Genomic DNA, 19256 nt, shown 5'->3' with positions numbered 1-19256 from the left:
AACTTTGAAATACCCAAGATTCAACCCACAGGCCACATGAAGCTCATGAAGAAGGAAGACCAAGTGGGCGTGCTTCGATCCTTCTTAGAAGGAGCAACAAAATACTCAAGGGGGCAAATATGGAGTCATAGTGAGGGACAGAAACTGAAGGAGGGGCTGTCTGAAGACCATTCCACCTGAGTATCCATCCCATGTGCAGTCACCAAAGGTAAATGCTGATGTGGAAGTCAGGAAGTGCATACTGATAAGAACCTGATATAGATGTCTCCTTAGAGGTCTGCAAGAGTCTGACATATTCAGAGGCAGATGCTCACAGCTAGCCATTGAACTGATCATGAGGTTCCCAATGGAGGAGTTAAAGTGAAGACTGTTGAAGCTGAAAGGGTTTGTGGCCCCATGAGGAGAGCAACAATACCAACCAACCAGAGCTCCCAGGATCTAAACCACCAGCCTGGGAGCACTTTGGGAGGGATCCATGGCTTCAGCTGTATACGTAAGGGTGAAGGGCCCTGCTGGGCATAAGTGGGAGAAGAGATCCGTCTGGTGAAGGCTGGACGCCCCAGGAGGTGGGAATTTGAGAGTGGGGAGGTGGGAGTTGGGGTGTAGGTTGGTTGGGGTAGGGGATAACATATGAAATGTAAATAAAACATCCAATAAAAAATAAAATAAAAAAAGAGTATTAGCTGGGTTTTTTTTGTTGTTTTTTTGGATTTTTTTGTTTTTTTTTTTTTGGTTTTTTTTTTGCAGAGAACTTGGGTTCAATTCCCAGCACTCACATGGGAGCTTACATTTGGCCATAATTCCAGTCCCAAGATATCCATGGCACCAAGCATGTATGTGGTGCACATATCTGTGCTTGCAGGCAAAATACCCATACACATAAACATAAAATAAATTTGTTGGGTTTTATACAAATAAAAAGATCAGAGATAAGTTTGTTGGAGGTGCAATAAGGTGTGGGGGAAGGAGATACCACTGCAGGCCCGTGGGGCATCACTTCCCCCTGAAGGACCAGCCAGAAAATAGTATAGTATAAAATAGAGCACACACACACACACACACACACACACACACAGAGGGGGAGGGGGATCAGCCCCTTTTATAGTGAATCAGGCATACCTGGCTTTTGCCAGGTAACTATGGGTCAGAGTCTAGACTCTAAATGCCAACAAAATTAATCTAAAAATATATTGATTCCAATGAGTTGTTGATTTGGTTCAAGATTTCTGGTTTCTTTTTTTTTTTTTAAGATTTATTTATTTTATTTATGAGTACACTGTAGCTGTCTTCAGACACACCAGAAGAGGGCATCCAATCTCATTACGGATGGTTGTGAGCCACCAAGTGGTTGCTGGGATTTGAACTCAGAACCTCTGGAAGAGCAGTCAGTGCTCTTAACCGCTGAGCCACCTCTCCAGCCCAGATTTCTGGTTTCTAAACCACAATAAATACTAGACTATTGCCCATACTCATCTTGGGTACCCTGCTGTTGCCCAGAGTCAGGATGATTTTGCAACTAAGCAGAGAACTTGGTGCAGGTTCTGTGTGAGTTTCTCACCTCCCCAACCTTGTTTTCTGCTGTGGGACATAAAACTGTGCCAGGTAGTTTGGTAAAATAGAGCAAGTTGAGACCAGGACACTCGGTGGGCACACACCTGAAGCTTAGGTGACTCTCTGCCTGCCAGACTCCTGAATTGGAACACGTGCCTTGTTTTTCACATAAAAGAAACATGTCCTGTGGTCATATAGGCCCAAAATAGAGTTCTTCATGCTAATGAGGTACATAGAGGCCTGGAGGGATTAGCCAGTAAGCTTCCCTATCCAGACATTCCTCCTTGGAAAAAGATATTTAATATCAGGTGTGGCATGGGGTAAGCACAGTAAAACTCCCTGAGTTCTACCTCCCCAAAAAGCTGTGCCCTATAGCAGGCTGGAGGCAAACCAAGTCTGCTGGTCCAAGGCTCACTAGGTATGACTGTGTAGGAGGAACTAATGTGGAAGGAGTAAAGAGAGGAAGAGGAGGAGGAAAAGGAAGAAGAGGAGGAGTAAGGGGGGAAGAAAGAGGAGCTATAGAGAGCAGAGATGTAGGAGGATGAAGAACCACGAATCTATGGAAAGCAGTCCCAGGTAACAATTTATATTTAGGTTAGCTAATTGGGAAACACCTCTAATTGTATGGGTATATTGTTATTGAGCATTACCAAAGATATAAAGCCTTTGATTAATCTTTAAGTATTAGAGTTTCATTTCCTACCACGCCCACATGAATGACAGGATGGTCTGGGCTCAGTCAAGCATTGTGGAGACAGCATGGGAGATTGGCAGGGCCATCTCCCATGCTGGTGTCTCATGAGTGCCAAGGCCAGTGCTTCTGGCCCACCTGAGCCGGTGGCCTGAGCTGAGCAGCAGCGGGAACAGACTGCCACTAGTGGCCTTAGGCCTTGCCTAGTTGGGAACATGGCAGCCCCTTTACTACAAGCCAGATTGGGTACCACCGATTTAAATATCTTTGCAACATGACTGTTTTGTTTGCATGCTGCAGGAAGCATAGCTGCCTAGTACTTTCCAAGTCACAGTAGGGCAAGCAGCACGGGCTGCAGCTAAGGCTCATGTTAAGTGGTGTGTGCAAAAGTCACCCTTCAGAGCCTCCATGGGTCTCTCAGACTCCTCAGAGCTCTGTGATGTGTGCCTGCAGGGTAGACATCTTTATTTTTTCAAACTAAACCATTTTAAAAGAAAGAAAATTAGCTATAGACATAAAGCAATGCCTCTGGGGATAGGAGCTTTATAACATGGTACTTTGGAAGTGTAGTCTAAAATTTCTCAAATAATGCTGCCACAGAAAGAGTAAAATTAGTATAAGAACAGTCAAATAAATATTCTCGGTTCTTTTATATATTAACATTAACATACAAATGAAATTCAAGGGAGTTGGAGAGATGGCTCAGCAGTTAAGAACACATGTTGTTCTTAAAGATAACCCTGGTTTATTTCCTGATATTCATTATCAGTTGGCTCAAAACCACCTATAACTTGAGTTCCAGGGAACCAAACTTCCTCTTCTGGTCTCTAAAGGCATTTGTATATATGGTACACATATATAAAAATAAATTTAAAAATGACACAATGTATAGTATAAAACAATAAGAAAATGGGACTTGATTCTAGGTTCCCAAATAATGTTTAGTTCAACTAGCATAACCCCAACATCAAAATGCTGTCATATATAAGTAAATTGTTAATTGCTTTTGAGGCAGATGAGACTTAATCTTTCCTGAAAAATATGGTGAAAAAAAATGTCAACAAGGCAGAAGGCAGAAAGTATTCTAATCTCTTCTCTCTACCAAAAGAAATAAAGTATGAAGGGGGTGTAGGGATGTCTTCAGTGGATAAAGAGGTGGCTGTAAGCGCGGGTGCGTGTGCGCGGGGGGGGGGGGGTTAGTGATAAAATTCTATCACCCATGTAAATACCAGGTGTCATAGTAGCCATTTGGAATTCCAGTTCTCAGAAGATTGAATCTGGGGATCTTCAGACAAAGCTGGCTAACTAGATTAACCAAATGAGTGAGCTCTGGACTCAAGTGGGAGACCTTGCCCAAATATATAAAACAGAGAGTTATTGAGGAAGATTTTTTTATGTCAACTTCTGGCCTCTATATGTACATGCACATATATTTACATGAGCCAACACACACATATGCATCTGTATGTAAGCAACCATATACACTACATGCATGACACATACACACACATACACACACACACACACACACACACTATTAGAACCCAAATTACTAAATGAAAGCATTCATAGATGGCATGAAATACATGAACCTGACTATCTTTTCCTGTTTCATCTGTATAAACACCACAATTAAATGATACTTTAGATGTGGATATAGAGAAGGCAAGTTTGTGATACCACCCTCCAAACCTTAGTGAGATTGATTGTCCCTGCCTTTCATACATGTATGTATGCCCTCCTGTTCCCTTGCAGCTAAAGAAAGGATAGTGGGTATACACTATTCACAACAGACATGGTGAAAAATCTTTACTGTATTAAAAGACATGCAAAAAATAAGTATCTTCCAGACAAACAATCTACTCTATCCAAGCTTGCAACAGTGCTTCTTAGAAAACTGAGAACTGGGAAGCACTGGTTTTTCTTTGCTCTGGCTATTGTTGAATATTCATTTCTTCAGTAGTACTTACTAATAAAAATCACCAATATGAACTATAGTGTTTAATAATTTAATACTGCATTAGTAATTAGTAAGGGTTCTCTAGAGTAGTCTAACGTGTGTGTGTGTGTGTGTGTGTGTTTGTGTGTGTGTGTGTGTGTTTCATTTGAATGACTTACAAGCTGAGGTCTAGCTAATACAACAATGGCTGCCTATGAGCAGAGTTCAACAGTCTAGTAGTTGTTCAGCCCATGAGGCTGGCTATCTCAGCTGGTCTCCAGTATGCATTGGAATCATGAAGGAGTAGGTTCTAATGCTAATAAATAAATGAACTTTCGGGGGGGGGTGATAAAGAGCAAACAGACAAAAAAAAAAGACTTCCTTTCTCCTCATCCTTTATATAGGCTTCTAGCAGAAGGAGTAGCGCAGATTAGAGGTACATCGTCTCACCTCGTCAATCTAGATTAGACATGGATCTTCCCACATGAAATTATTTAACTAAGCAAAAATCCCTCAGAGGTGTGTCTACTATGTTTGGAGGCTTAGTAATTTCTACATGTAGCCAAGTTGTTAACTAAAACATCTATCGCAAGTATCAAGAATATAATTCAATTTTGGGGAGTTGTAATTTTATGGAAAAACAAAAATAAACAATATACACATTATAATATTTTAGAAAATAACTGCTTATTACTTATTGCTATAATAAAATGCCTGAACCCCCATTCCCAAAAAATAAGAAAAGAAGTTTATTTTAGCTAAGAGTTTGATGGTAAACTGAATCTTGCCTAGGATTATATGGCAGCTGAAATGTAAGGAAACTGGTCACATTGCATCCAATAAAAAAAAAAGTAAAGAGCAATTAATGCTATAATTCAGATGTTTTCTACTTTCTACTCAATCTGAGACCCCCCAAGTCCATGAAGTATTGTCCCCCACATTCAGAGTAGGTCCTCCAGATTCTGTTAACTCTAAAAATCCTCTCATAGCCCTAACTACAGGTTTGTCTCCTGATGAGTATAGATACTGTCATGTTGCCTGCCATTTTTATCTTTCATAATAATTAGTCATTTTCTTCTTAAATGTAGTCCTTGTAGTCCTAGAATGAGTAAATCAGCTTATAAAAATAATTGAGTTGAATTCTTCAGGATAATTTTAATGTACTACAATTTTTAATGAGCATCCCAAAAGTTCATTTTATATTCACAACTTTTATTCATTGAGAGTCAAGGAGAAAACACTAAAATCAAAAGTTGGCTCTGAATACTAAGATGAGAAAGACAGTGAGGAGGTAGCTTTCAATTGGATAAAGGAGGCCCTGAATTAGAAACCTAAATAATCCTGCAGTTCACATTTATTGTCAAGGATGGTGTCTGGCTTCTACCTTTTCCCAACACAGTTTGGGCTAGATTTAAGCTTCATGACCTGTGAAGAAGACACATGTTATGAGAAAATCACACTCCACTATGATATTACAGACTCATAATTGTAGGCATAATGTTTTTGTGCACTGTGTAAAGATTACTCTTGTATTTTTCAGATGCTGATTTCTCTCCCACCATATTTTGTTGCTATCCAGACATGGCATTGTAATGCTTATTCTAAGTATCTCCTGTTTCAAATTTTGGTAAACATTGTTCCACATTTATCCTCTGACTTGTCAATAAAAGCTGATCAGCCAATGGCTGGGTAGAAGAGAGAATAGGGTAGAACTTCTGCCATCCAGAGGAGGAGGGAGAAAAGAAAAAGAGAGAAGAGAAAAAGGTGATGAGCCACATGGAGAGAGTACCAGAGATACTAGAGGAAAACACACCTGAAGCAGAGAGAGGCAGATCAATATTAAAAATGCAAGTATCTTGTGGATTTTGTCTGGGATGTAGCCCTAGTATCTCAAAGGATTAGAATAGATCAATGACTCCCCAGTTATTGGGCCATAAATCTTATTAAATAAATCTTATAGTCTCAATCTATTTCACTTGAAAGCTAGCCAGGATAGAGATAAACTGCCACATTTAAAACTGCATTTATACATATTCACTAAAGTTGAGTGAAATATCTAAGCATACTTGCCTGAGGCAGCTCCTAAAGTACAATTTCCAGTGAGTGATGTCTCAATCCACTGTCTTTCATGACAAAAAAAAAAAAAAAACACAGTTTTTATTTCTCACAAAATTTAGTTTTCACTTTTCTGGAGACTGGAGTATCTGAGATCAAGGTATATTAGGTGTTTGATAAAAGCCTACTTTCTAGTTCACAGATATTAACTATCTAGCATATCCTCATATGAGAAGAGATGAAGGCTCTTTGGAGGCGGGGCCATCTCTTTTTTAAAGATCACTAAACTCATTCCTAGTGCCTTAGTCTCTTTGTAAAGACTCTGCTTATGGAACCATCACCTGTGAAGGAGACAAGGATTTGTAACATAGAGTGAAGGACTAAAAGCATTCAGACTGCATCAGCTTCAATAAATATATTTAAAAAAAAAACACATTCATTTGAAGTCTCCTCCACCAATCAGCCTTGTTTCCTGCCAAACAAGAGAAAATCAGCACCTACAAGCAGAGAAGCAAGTCTCTGGACAGGACTAGTATAAGAAAGGCTACATCTATGTCACTAGAGGTCACTTCAGGGTTAAATATGTTAATGAGAAGTGTCAACAACAGGTAGGCCCTAAGAATAGAGAACAATTACAGATATATTACTCCAATCTCTCTCAACTCCAGTAACTGAACACCTCCTCCTATGAGAAAAGAAGTGGGTCTTTAATAAGTACTTGACAGAATAGTGAGTTATCTGAAAGGGGCTCAAAAAATATCTGAGAATAATTTCAAAGAAGGTATAATTGTATCTCAGAAGGAAATGAAATACCAGTACCTGAATCTTGTTAGATAGATAAGAATGAATGTAGCCTTTGTATAGACTTGTTATTTGTGATGGTGAATATTTAAATTAAATTAAATTTATAACCTGTGAAAATTACTATAAGAAAAAAGTATGGGGTGTCATACAGTATATGCTAAGTCCAGTCTGGAGACTATGAAATTATTTCCCTGTGAACAGACATCTGGGATGAGATTTAAAGAATGTAAGAAGTAGTAGAAGAGAAGAACAGACCTCACACATACAGCAATAAAAGCAAAGTCTCTGAGACAGAAAGATCTATGGATCATCTGTAGAAGTGAAGGTCAACTACAGCCACCAGACCAAATAATAAGGAGTATGTAGAGGCACAAGAGAAAAGCTTTGCTATGACTGATAGGGGATTGGGGTGGATGAGTGAGAGCCAAATCTGGGACTTGTAAACTGTATTTTTCATCTTCTCTTCCCAAAAATGAATAAGACTCTTAGAAGCACTCTAAGTATGAGTGTAATTGAGATGCTTAATCTTTATGATAAGGCTGACTGGATTTAGAATCACCTAGGAGACACACTTCATGTCATTTCTAGGAGGATATTTCCAGAAAGAAGTTACAATGAGCAAGGAAAACCCATCCTGAATGCCAGAAAAACCATCTCATGGACTGCAGTCCTAGAATGAATAAAAAGTGAGGATGAGAAAGTAAGCTGCTAAGCACCAGAATTCATTTCTCTTTGTTTTCTGATTACAGATGCATTATGATTGGCAGCTCAATCTCCTGCTGCCATGTCTTCCCTGCCATGATGGACTGTACCCATAAACTGAGTCAAAATAAACCCTCCCTTCCTTATTTTGTTGTGTATTTTGTCACAGAATTGAGGAAAGTAGCTAACATGGTGGTGTGATCATGTTTTTGGCTTGTAAGCCACACACTATCAAATGGAGATGCAGTGGAATAGGGGAAGACCACGGATATAGAGACTACTGAGGAGAATGTATGATAGGCAGGAACATATTTCAGAAATGTGGCACACAGGAAGGAAAGACATGTGAAGAAAATAGAACGTTATTGAAGATAGGGTGGACTTGGACTATGCAGAGTGGATGAAGGGCAGAAGAATTTACTGGTGTGACACACACAGGCTCCCTAAGCATCTTGTGTTCGACATTAGTGCTCCTAGATCCCATCATTCCCTTTCACTCATATGACATTGATCTTGGAAAGGTATCATGGAATATGTTTCATATGACTTTTTTAGAAAAACATCTTAAAGTTTTAAAAACAGTTTATATAGAAGTGAGTGTGTACATGCGTGTGCATGTGTACACACTCACACAGATACTGACACAGACATAAACACACACATAGACATGGACACAAACTTTCCCACTTTGCAACAGAATCACATGATGCAACCCAGGGTAGCCTTGTGCTCAGAATCTTATTTTTGTAACTACTAACCCTAAGTGTTCAGATAACAGTTGTTCAGCACTATACCAAGCAAAAATGCCTTGAAACTAATGAGCATAGTAAAATCAGTCATCATAAGTCGAGAAAGCCATTTTGACTAATTACTAATCCAAATTTAAAATGTAAAAGGGAAGTGCCATTTGGTTTACATATTCAATAAAGAGCACAATGCTTACATAGTTGAATTCAACACATGGAAGTATTTTATCGCTCAGTCTGTGTTTTTACCTAACCTTCTTATTTGTTTACTCAAACTTAAAAAATATAAATATGTTCAAGTGCAGTATAACAGCCTCATCAATGTTCAGGAAACAGACTCTATGATTGTGGATTTTCATTGCAAAGTGAAAAAAATCAAACACATCTGTGGGATAACAAAGGTACACATTACAAATGCTATACTTGTCTAGACATAATCAAACCCATTTCACAGTAGATGTTAAATGCTTCTAATTAAAGCAATTTAAGAAATTTATAAAAATTCAAGAATGGTAGTAAAAATGTTAACATTTAAAAATCAAAATTCTTGTTCTTACCAGGCTCCACTTGTATCTCCATAGTAACCAGAACTCCCATTAGCCTAATTCTATGTGCTAATTGGTAATTTTCCTGTATATAAAATAAAATAATATCTATATGTATATCAACTTTATGTATGTGAACCTGAAAGTGGAACATTAGCCAGGAAGCAGGTGTTCTTTCACGCTTGTCCCTAAGTGTCCTTTCTTCTCATTGCTTTCTCCTCTTTTACATTCTTTCTTTTTGTCTGTCTCTAACTAAGAAAAAATGAAGCTTCCAAAGAGGCTTTGACATTCCAGGGAATACTTGAGTGGACACAATGGACTGGGAGGAGAAGTCAAATGGCTTCTCACACAGGAGTAAGCCATCAAATTTGACATATGAATCACCTGCCAAAAGGGGATATGTTGCATGATTCCCTTAGAATAGGCATTCTTTCACGTATCTGGCCTAAAACACTGCCACCTGGAAGCAATTATCTGAAGATAGCAGTGTGGAGAACAGAAAAACAACCCCACAGAAGAGCTACATCTGCTGCTCGAAAAAAACTCCTTAGGAATTATAAATTAATCTAACTATGGAGCTGTCCCAGCTTAGGTCATCTATGCATTCTCACTGCAGTGCCTTTCATGATTATAAAAATGAAACATCCTGGAGGTCTTTTTCAAATTTATTTTTCTTGGTATCAAAGAAGTAAAAATTCAAAGTCATTATTTTCCCTTGTGCTATTGAGACATTGTGGACAATTGTTAAAAATGTAAACAAAATAAAGAATAAGAAAGATAGGGGAAGGAAGAGAGAATGAAAGAATGAGAATGTGTTCAGTCAGAGAAGATGCACCTGACCCTCAAAAGGCTGATGGCCCCAGGGAGTTTAGAGGTCTAGTGGGATGAATGGTGAGTGGTGGAGACGTCCTCATGGAGGTGGGAGTGGTGAGGAGATATGGGATGTGGGACAATCAGAGGGCAGACAGGGAGGGGAGTAAAATCTGGAGTGTAATATATATGAAGATGCTGTGCTTTTTGTGGTCAAAGTGTCTACTAATTTTTTTATTAATTATCGTTAATCTTTTTAGCTTCTTTGTCAAAGATCAATTGTACATAAGTGTGTGGTTTATGTCTGGGTCTTCAATTCTATTCCACTAATCAACGTGTCTTCTCTGTACCAATACCATGCAGTTTTTATCACTATAAAGAATTCTATATTTAGGAAGCCAGTCATTCAGGGTGATGATCAAAGAAGTAGGAACCATCTTGCTGTATAGCAATATAGTTGGTGACAAACGCATTAGAAAACTTTCAGTTATAGCCTTATTACAGCACATAACAAGTCATTTTATACCAATTTATATATAATTTTAAATTTTAAAACAGAAAAAAGAAGGCTGTTTCTCCCTGTAATGAACATGCTAATTATTAATTGTATTTTATACATAAATAATTATTAATTATGCATATTTATATATAAATACTGATGACCTAATAAGACCTATGGTAATAACTTTCAGTCTTACTAAGAAGAGAGTGCTTTGAGAACTTAACAAAGGGAGAAAGAAATTTATGAAGGAAAATGTTAACAGAACTCACAGCTCATCGGTGGGAGTCAAAAATAATACAATTTACATGATTCTGGGAAAACAAGGGGCTTTCTAAGTAGTTACCAATAACATTCCATTCATTAGTCAGCCCCAGTTCCATCCTGAACTATCAGCTCCATAATGAAGGAAAGTGCTGTGCTAAAGTAACTTGAAATTGCAGTGTGGACAAGTGACAAATGATCTTCATGAAGTATTACTCCTACACCACTTAACAAGGCTTTAGAAAATTCAACATTATGTACAAATAGTATGCTTTTCTGCAAATATCTCAGCAATAAGAATATTTTATTGCTCATGGAATACAGATCCTGTGAATTCCAATGACGTCCTTACTGCTGGACAATCTGAAGCAAAATGCACAAGTTCACCAGTAGGATTAAACCTGTCATAGAAGAGCACATAAGTGAGACTAGTTGTGTAACATACAATTGTAGGACCTGGATAGGATCTGAGAAAAGCATTTGGGTGTCCATTGGAGCATTTTAGTCTGCCTAATCCTAAATGCCATGTGAAGTGTTAGCTGGCTGTCCTCCTTTATTTAAATCATCTGAAGATATCTGACCTGTGTACAATAGCTAGAATAGAGAGTGAGATGGAAGAACCTCTTCCTTGCAGACCCCTTCAGTCTACTTTATGACAAACACTTGGGAAACTGTAAGATAATTATTCTAATAAAATAAACACAAATTTAGAACAAACTCACAAGAAACCTTCCTGTAAAAAAGAAAATTGAGCTTTGGCCAGAAGAACAAAAAAAATTAGCACAATAAAGTGATGATAAGAGACAATACCCAGAATTAAGGCAGAGTATGCTATCAGAAAGAGGAAACCAACTAACAGTTGTCCAAAGGCCAGGAAATAAGAAGCTTGGGGAACTCTAAGATTTCAGTTGGTGAAATCTAGACACTGTGCAAAATTAGCAAGTATGAGAAGAACAGAGCACACGTCACAGATGCAGTTGCTCAGGAACTATGTATGAACACCAAGGCAAGGAATCTGCAAAACACTAATGGGCTTTCAGCACACAATGATGTGGTCTCCTGTGCAGTGGCTTACTTAGCATAACCATTTTCCAATGTTTGGAGCTTCAGTATTTTACCTCTGACACTTGTTAATTATAAATCTTTGAAAAGGCAATTTCATGTCTGTCACTGAGTGTTCATCATGTAACCCTCAGAAAAGTATCAACAGAATCATATAAGTCAGACCTTCTTCTTACTTCTTAAGCTTGGACCATTGCTTTAATTCTAGGAATCTCAGAGTATTAAAAATCTGCTTCTATATCATAAGTTAGCTGTGGAGGACCGCGAGACTCAAGATGAGGTTGGTACTTTATACAGGGTGTTCCCAAAACCCACCTCCACCCAACCTAAAAGAGGGGACTTCTGCCCCTAGACCAAGCAGAGAGGGGCCACCCAGAACCCCCTCTGACTGGTGATCTGAATTCTTGCTTAGGCTGCAAGACTAAGCACTGCAAGGGAATATATATAAAAGTTAAAAATATCTCTCTAGGTTCCCTGAGGGACAAATCTGACTGCATAGGGGTTGATGTCAAGAGTATTCCCTCTCCAGGAAAAAGACATTGGGACAGGTGTGGCCCTCATGCCTCACTGGACAATAACAGGGGGACCAGAGCCATTACAAGGTCCCCTTCAATTACTGGAGGTCAGGCTTCTATCCCCGTCTTCACAAGGTTAGAATTGCCATAGTCCTTCTATACTTAGAGAAGGGAGGAAATGTCAGGGGCATCCCTGCTTACACACTGAAGGCCTAGAATCAGCCATAGGCCTAAAATCAGCAATAGGTCTGTCATACATGTATACTAACACCAAGTCTTGGGTCTCTGTGGAAAAACATTGAAACAGATGGCTATAAGCTATTGTAAACAGGCAGCTTTCGTGGAAATTTACCAGGCTGAGTAGTCATAGACCTTGTAAATAGGTAGCCTTGGCAGACAATACCAACTTAGATAAGGACAAGTGAATCATAGACAGAGTCATAGTGACCTGTCCCCTGAACCTTCACCCAGACGATACCCTGTTCTGAAAGACATATGTATTTCCCCTGAACACCCACACTCCATTATCTTCCCCTTCCCCATGTCCTGCTTTTCTGTGTTTATAACCCCTGTGTGAATGAATTACGATTTGAAAAAACTAAATAAATAAATTATAAGAAATAAAATCTGCTTCTATTTGCCCATTGAATCAGAATTGTTCTACATCCCATAACAAATGTGGATTTTCTCCTTGTAACTTTCAGGCATCTAGCAGTCTCCAACTGTCTCTAATCAAAAATTTACCTCACAAACACTAAAACTGAGACCTATTAAGCCTCTCAATCCAATTGCCTAATTATAGAAAAAAAATGGAAGTCATAGTCTATATAACATCATTATAATTCTATCTTCAAAATGTACAGTGTAGAAAAAAAATCTATAGTATTCTACTCAACACATAAAACACTTAAAACTTTTTTTAAATTTTATTTAATCTTTTTTACAGTCCAAATTTTATCTCCCTCCCAGACCACTCTCTTACTTTTCCACATCCTATACCTCCTCTACCACACCCCACAACCCCCACTGTCTCCACGAGGATGTCCCCACCCATACTAACCCACACCCTACCACTCCCCACTCCCTGGGGCCTCCAGTCTCTTGAGGGTTAGGAGCATCTTCTCTGACTGAGTCCAGACTCAGCAGTCTTCTGCTGTATATGTGTTGGGGGCCTCATATCAGCTGGTGTATGCCATCTGGTTGGTGATCCAGTGTCTGAGAGATCTCAGGGGTCCACAATAGCTGATACTGCTAGTCCTACTGCAGGGTCACCCTCCCCTTCAGCTTCTTCCAGCTTTTCTCTAATTCAACCACAGGGGTCAGCAGCTTTTGTCCATTGGTTGGATGTAAATATCTGCATCTGACTCAGCTGCTTGTTGGGTCTTTCAGAGGGCAGTCATGATAGGCCCCTTTTTGAGAGCACACCATACCTCAGTAATAGTGTCAGGCCTTGGGGCCTCCCCTTAAGCTAAATCTGAATTCAGGCCTGACAGTGGACCTCCTTTTCCTCAGGCTCTTCTCCATTTTTGTCCCTGCAGTTCTTTCAGAGAGGGTCAGTTCTTTCAAATATGTCAGAGTTTTAGACTGTGGGATGGCAGTCCCATCCCTCACTTGATGCCCCTGTCTTTCTGTTGGAGGCAGCTTCTACAAGTTCCCTCTCTCTACTTTAGTGCATTTCATCTAAAGTCCCTCCCTTTCAATCCTGAGAATCTCCCACCTCCCAGGTCTCTGGTACATTCTTGGTGGTTGTCCCATCCCCTACCTCCTGAGGTTGCCTGTTCCCATTCTTTCTGCTGACCCTCGGGATTTCAGTCCTATCCCCCCCACCAAATACCTGATCATGTTCCCCTTTTTCCCTCCCTGTCCCCTTTCCCATCTCAGTCTATCCTTCCCTCCTCCCTACTGTGATTGCTTTCTTTTCCCTCCCAAGTGGGACTGATGCATCCCCACTTGGGCTCTTCAGCTTGTTAACCTTTTTGAGTTCTGTGGATTATATCCTGGGTTTTCTATACTTTTTTGGCTAACCAACACATAAATCTGAAAGGATAAAACAAAGAGGGAGAGACATATGTATATTAATTTTGAAATATATTAGTCAATTTAGAATGTAGCCTTTGAGTAGCTTCAGAATTAAACAAACTACTAAGAACAGACAACAGTACAATCCTACAATTATGATAATTTGATTCCTGAGTACTTGATAATATTAAGAAGTGATCAATTCAAGGAAGATAAAAAGACATTATTACATTTTCAAATTCTGGAGTACCAAATTACTTATAAATTGAATGATACCTGGATTATGTTACCTAGTGGTAAGGAGGATTATAAATTACTAAAATACCCTGAAATAAAATGCTTAAGCTGTCCAAAAAATAAATCTTAAAAATTTAATTGTGCATTCATTGAAAATACACTGAACCTACTCACCTCAAAAACATGTCTTTCCCAAAAAGTATGCAAATCAAGTGAGGTTATTGAGACATCTGAAATAATAGAGGTAAATTTTTTGGACTCTGGACAGTAAAGATTCAGTAAGGTCTAACAGAGGCTATGTATATCAAACTGAGTGCTAAGTGTGTATTAAGAATTGTTATCAACACTTTATATGATTAACTTACAAGAGAAAGAAATTAGCAGCTAAATAAAATGTTCAGAATTCATAATACTAAATATTAATTAGGTCAGCCTAACCTCAGCAACAGAGCAGATAAGTGTTCCAATCTGTTATTTTCTGTATCTTTTATGTTTGATGACAATATAATCATACCACATCATGAGCACAATCTTCCCCAGTTCCTAGAATTCTCACTGTGTTCTAATTTCACCTGAAGATGCCAAAACGAAGGATGGTTTACTATATACTATGCTGAATTCATTTAAAGAATGCTCATTCTATCTTTAAAAACAGCACTACAAAATCAATAGTCTTTCTAGTTTGAGATTTCTATGTGTGTGTGAGGATGTGTGTGAGTGAGGCATGAGTACGTGTATATGTATACATACATGTATTATGTGTTTCTGAGTGTTAGAGGAGGTGGAAGGTGTGCATGTGTGTGTGTGTGTGTGTGTGTGTGTGTGTGTGTGCTCATGTGTTTCAAGAAACTAAAATATATTTCCTAATGTCACATATGTTCCTATAGAATCAAAGTCCTGTGGCTCTCTAGATGAAAAGCTATCAAAGTCAAAGTCACCTGGAAAGCTTGTTGATGCACAACTTGAAGCTTATATCCATGCCTTCTGATTCTTTTGATTTGAGCAGGGGACTGCGAATTTGTATTTTAACAAATTACAAAGGGATAGCATACTCACCACCACCATCTTAGTTCAAATTTGACTGCTTCACAGAGTAATACACTCTTCCAGAAAACCATTCTTCAACTATTTTCTAGAAACTGTTTTATTGGTTAGTATCGCATTGGCAATATCATACTCTAAAATGTGCAATTGATCAAACAAATCTGGGCTGCAGTTCTTAGGTACCTGTCCAAGACATCAATGCTTCTCAAACAAGAACATCAAGGATTCAAGCTATGGGAACCTTTGATATCTCCAACATATGTCTTCAAATGACCACTTGTGTTTCAGTCAGCCAGAAGGAAGAAAAAGTTGGGAAAACATTGAATAGAAATTCCCTACATGTTAAGCCTCAAAGTGCAAAACACACATCTATCTAAATAGAACTCCATGGCTACATGTAACTGAATGAAAAGTGTAGCATATACTCCAGCCTTGTGATACAGTAGGAAGAAACAGAGTTTAATGAGCATATTTTGTTCTTCTTTCCTCTCACCTTATCAATTGCAGATAAATATCTTAAATTCCTCAGACAATGAGTATTTATCTGTCTATTTGAATCAGTCATGCACTGGTTCCTGAGTCTACAGAAGTGAACACAGTCTAGTTTCCTGAAGCTTATTATGTACCTAGGAATTTGCATTGAGTTAATACAGTGATTTTGTAACTGAATAAGCAATATAGTTTGTGAAGACATGTGGGTTGCTGTGTAATTTTGGTAGCTGAATTAACAAATAATATTAGAGCCAATCTACGACAAAGCCCAAAGAGACAAAAGAATCATGAAACCTTTGAAGGACTAAGGGTGGTAATGAGAAGAGAAAGAAAAAATATAGTTTCTATGAGGTAGACAGGATGGGATAGACAATACCATAGTGGTTGCAAGTCAGTATATAACATCTACCTACTTGGTGTGTCTCTCAGTTTATGCTTTGGGTTAGTTGCCAGAAATAGACATGCAAAATACAAATAAGGTCCAAGACCTCATGGAGACTATAGCCTAATGAGTAATACTTTTAACAAGTAGTTACCTACAAAATCATTTAGTATAAACATATTTTAATGACTATGTAATATAAAAATGATAATTTGGGAGCATCCTGTTATTATTAGAGAATCCACATAGTCTTAAGCCTCAAGAAAGGCTTCCCTTCAAAGTTAATCACAAGCTTAGATATAAAAACAAAGGCAAATATCTTCTTATTCTACATAGGATGTATAGACACATATGGCATATTTCTAGCTAGTCTAAGGAAGAGTGAAAATCTTCTGTACAGGAAAGGATACCATCATGAGGAGAAAGTAACAATCTATGGGAAAAAATTACCAACCAAACACCCAACAGTGCGTTAACACTCAAAAGATATACACAAGTAAAAAACTAGACATCAAGAAAAAATACCCCAGTCAAAAGATAGGGTACAGATTTAAAGAGAGAATTCTCCAAAAAGGAAACTCAAATGACTGAAAAGCATTTAAACAAATCTTTGGCATCCTTGGTCATCAGATAAACTCCTTTGAGATTTCATGTTACACCAGGGAGAACAGCCAAGGTCAGTAAAACAAATGGCTGCTCATTCTTGTGAAGAAATTGAGTAAGAGGAACATTCACTCTTTCCTGGTGAGAGTGCAAATTCTACAGCCACTATGGAAATGAGTGGGTGGTTAATTAGGAAACTGAATTTGACCTACCTCAAGAGCCAGCTGTACTACTCTTGGCCATATACTCAAAGGATAATTTATTCTCCTGTAGACACCCTTGTTCAACCATCTTCAGTGCTGCTTTATTCTTAACAGACAGATGCTAACAATGACCTAGAAGTCTATCAAATGATAAATGGATAAAGAAAATGTGGTACATTTATACAATATATTGTTACTTAGCAGTTAAAATATATTAAATTATGAAATGTTTATGTAAAAAGGTGGAGCTACAAAAAATCATCATGTGTGAGGTAACCCCGATGATAAATACAAATTTGAAATGTATTCACTTATATATGGATGTCAGCTGGTAAGTCATTGATAAACAAGTTACAGTCCACATAACTACAGAGGTGCAATAGACAGTAAGGGACTAGTGGGGCAAGATGAATCTACCTAGAAAGGAGAAACAGGCTAGATAGTTATGATTGACAAGAGTAGGTGGCAACTAGAATGAGAGGATTGGATGAGCAGAGGAGAGGCAAGGCAGTGAAAAAAGAAATACAGTGAGGGTCTGCTACAACTAAAAACCATTTGAGAGGCCAAATTGAACCTAATGCAGTAGAAGCTTCCTAAAATATGTACATATTAAAAGTAGTATCTAACATGAATTATTTTACTGTTTCAAAACTATGCATGCCTTCAAGTACATTATATAGACTAAGCAGGATGTATGTGTGTATATGTATTCCACTCTATATATGTACATATATATAAGATATACACATGTTTTTAAAAATTATGAATTTAAAAGACAGTAAGGGGAAGGGATTGTTTTCAATAATTAAAGCAAAAAGTAATTGATATTATCTCAAAAAATATATAGTAATAAGTAAACTACTGGCCTGTTTCCTGAGATGTTTTGATTACTACATCTGGGAAAGTTTCCCTTGTTCCCCATCCTAGCCAGAGCCTGACATTTCTAATCATTTTAATTTTAGCCACTCTTTAAATTGAGGCTGATATATTTAGTGTGGTTAGAATTAAATTTTCCTAATAACTAAAGGTGCTGAATCTTCTCCTGAAATTCATGTGTCTTTCCTATACCCCTTAGTGAAGTACCTAAGTATCCAGATTCTATTCTTTGTAATGACTCTGATTACAATCCTTTTTCAGATAAACATTTCTGCATATTGTCTCTTGTATGAGATTACCTTTTTTATATTTTTAACAATGTGCTTTGAAGGACATTTTAATTTTAAAAAGTTCAATATGTAGGTGACTTATTTCATTCTGTGTTTGCTTTAGCTTTTAACAGCACTAGTAATGGAGCCCAGGGCTTTGCACAGCTAGAGCAAGTGTTTTGCAACTTCCCAAGAGGTCTTGTTTACTCCCTTTTGTGCTCTGTGGAGATGTACTATAATTAATAAATCAAATCATTTCTAACCCATACACATTTTTCTTTTATAGTATCTTTAATAATTTTAAAAATCTTGCTCTTATGTTTATGTATATAACCTATTTCAAATGATTATGTTCAGTGTAAATAAGATTGTGTAGTTTGCCTTAAATTACTACCCAGTTGTTCTGATATTATTCATCGATTCTTTTCAATAAGTCCCTATTTATCTTGTCAGTTTTCTCAAAATGGCAGTTGAATATATATGCATTTTATTATTTTTCAGTCTTTCTAATCTAATTCATTGATATGTGTGACTAGTTTTCCAAATGACACTTATTCTGTTTTCTATAACTTGATATGATAGCTTTATAAGTTTTGACACAAGTTAGTACATATACTACACCTTTAGTTTTCTACTTGTTTGGGCAGCTTGAAATCCATTGCATCTCCACATAAAATTTAGATTTCAATTGAGAGGTTATATGAATATAACCTGCAGAGATTGGTGGTTGACACTCTACTGAATGTATAGGTGACTTAAGGTAAAATTTATATCCTGATAGTATCATGCCTTCTAATGCCTGAACATAATATACCTACTGATTTATTCATGTCATCTTGAATTCCTTTGAGTAATACTCTGACTTTTTATGGAGAATTCTACACGGCAATAAATTTACTCCAAGGTATATAATATCATAAACATTTTCACTGTACTTTTCAGTAGTTT

This window comes from Grammomys surdaster, unplaced genomic scaffold (genome assembly GCF_004785775.1).
Source record: "Grammomys surdaster isolate TR1022 unplaced genomic scaffold, NIH_TR_1.0 311, whole genome shotgun sequence".
Lineage (NCBI taxonomy): Eukaryota > Metazoa > Chordata > Mammalia > Rodentia > Muridae > Grammomys > Grammomys surdaster.
Note: the sequence above shows the minus strand (reverse complement) of the source record.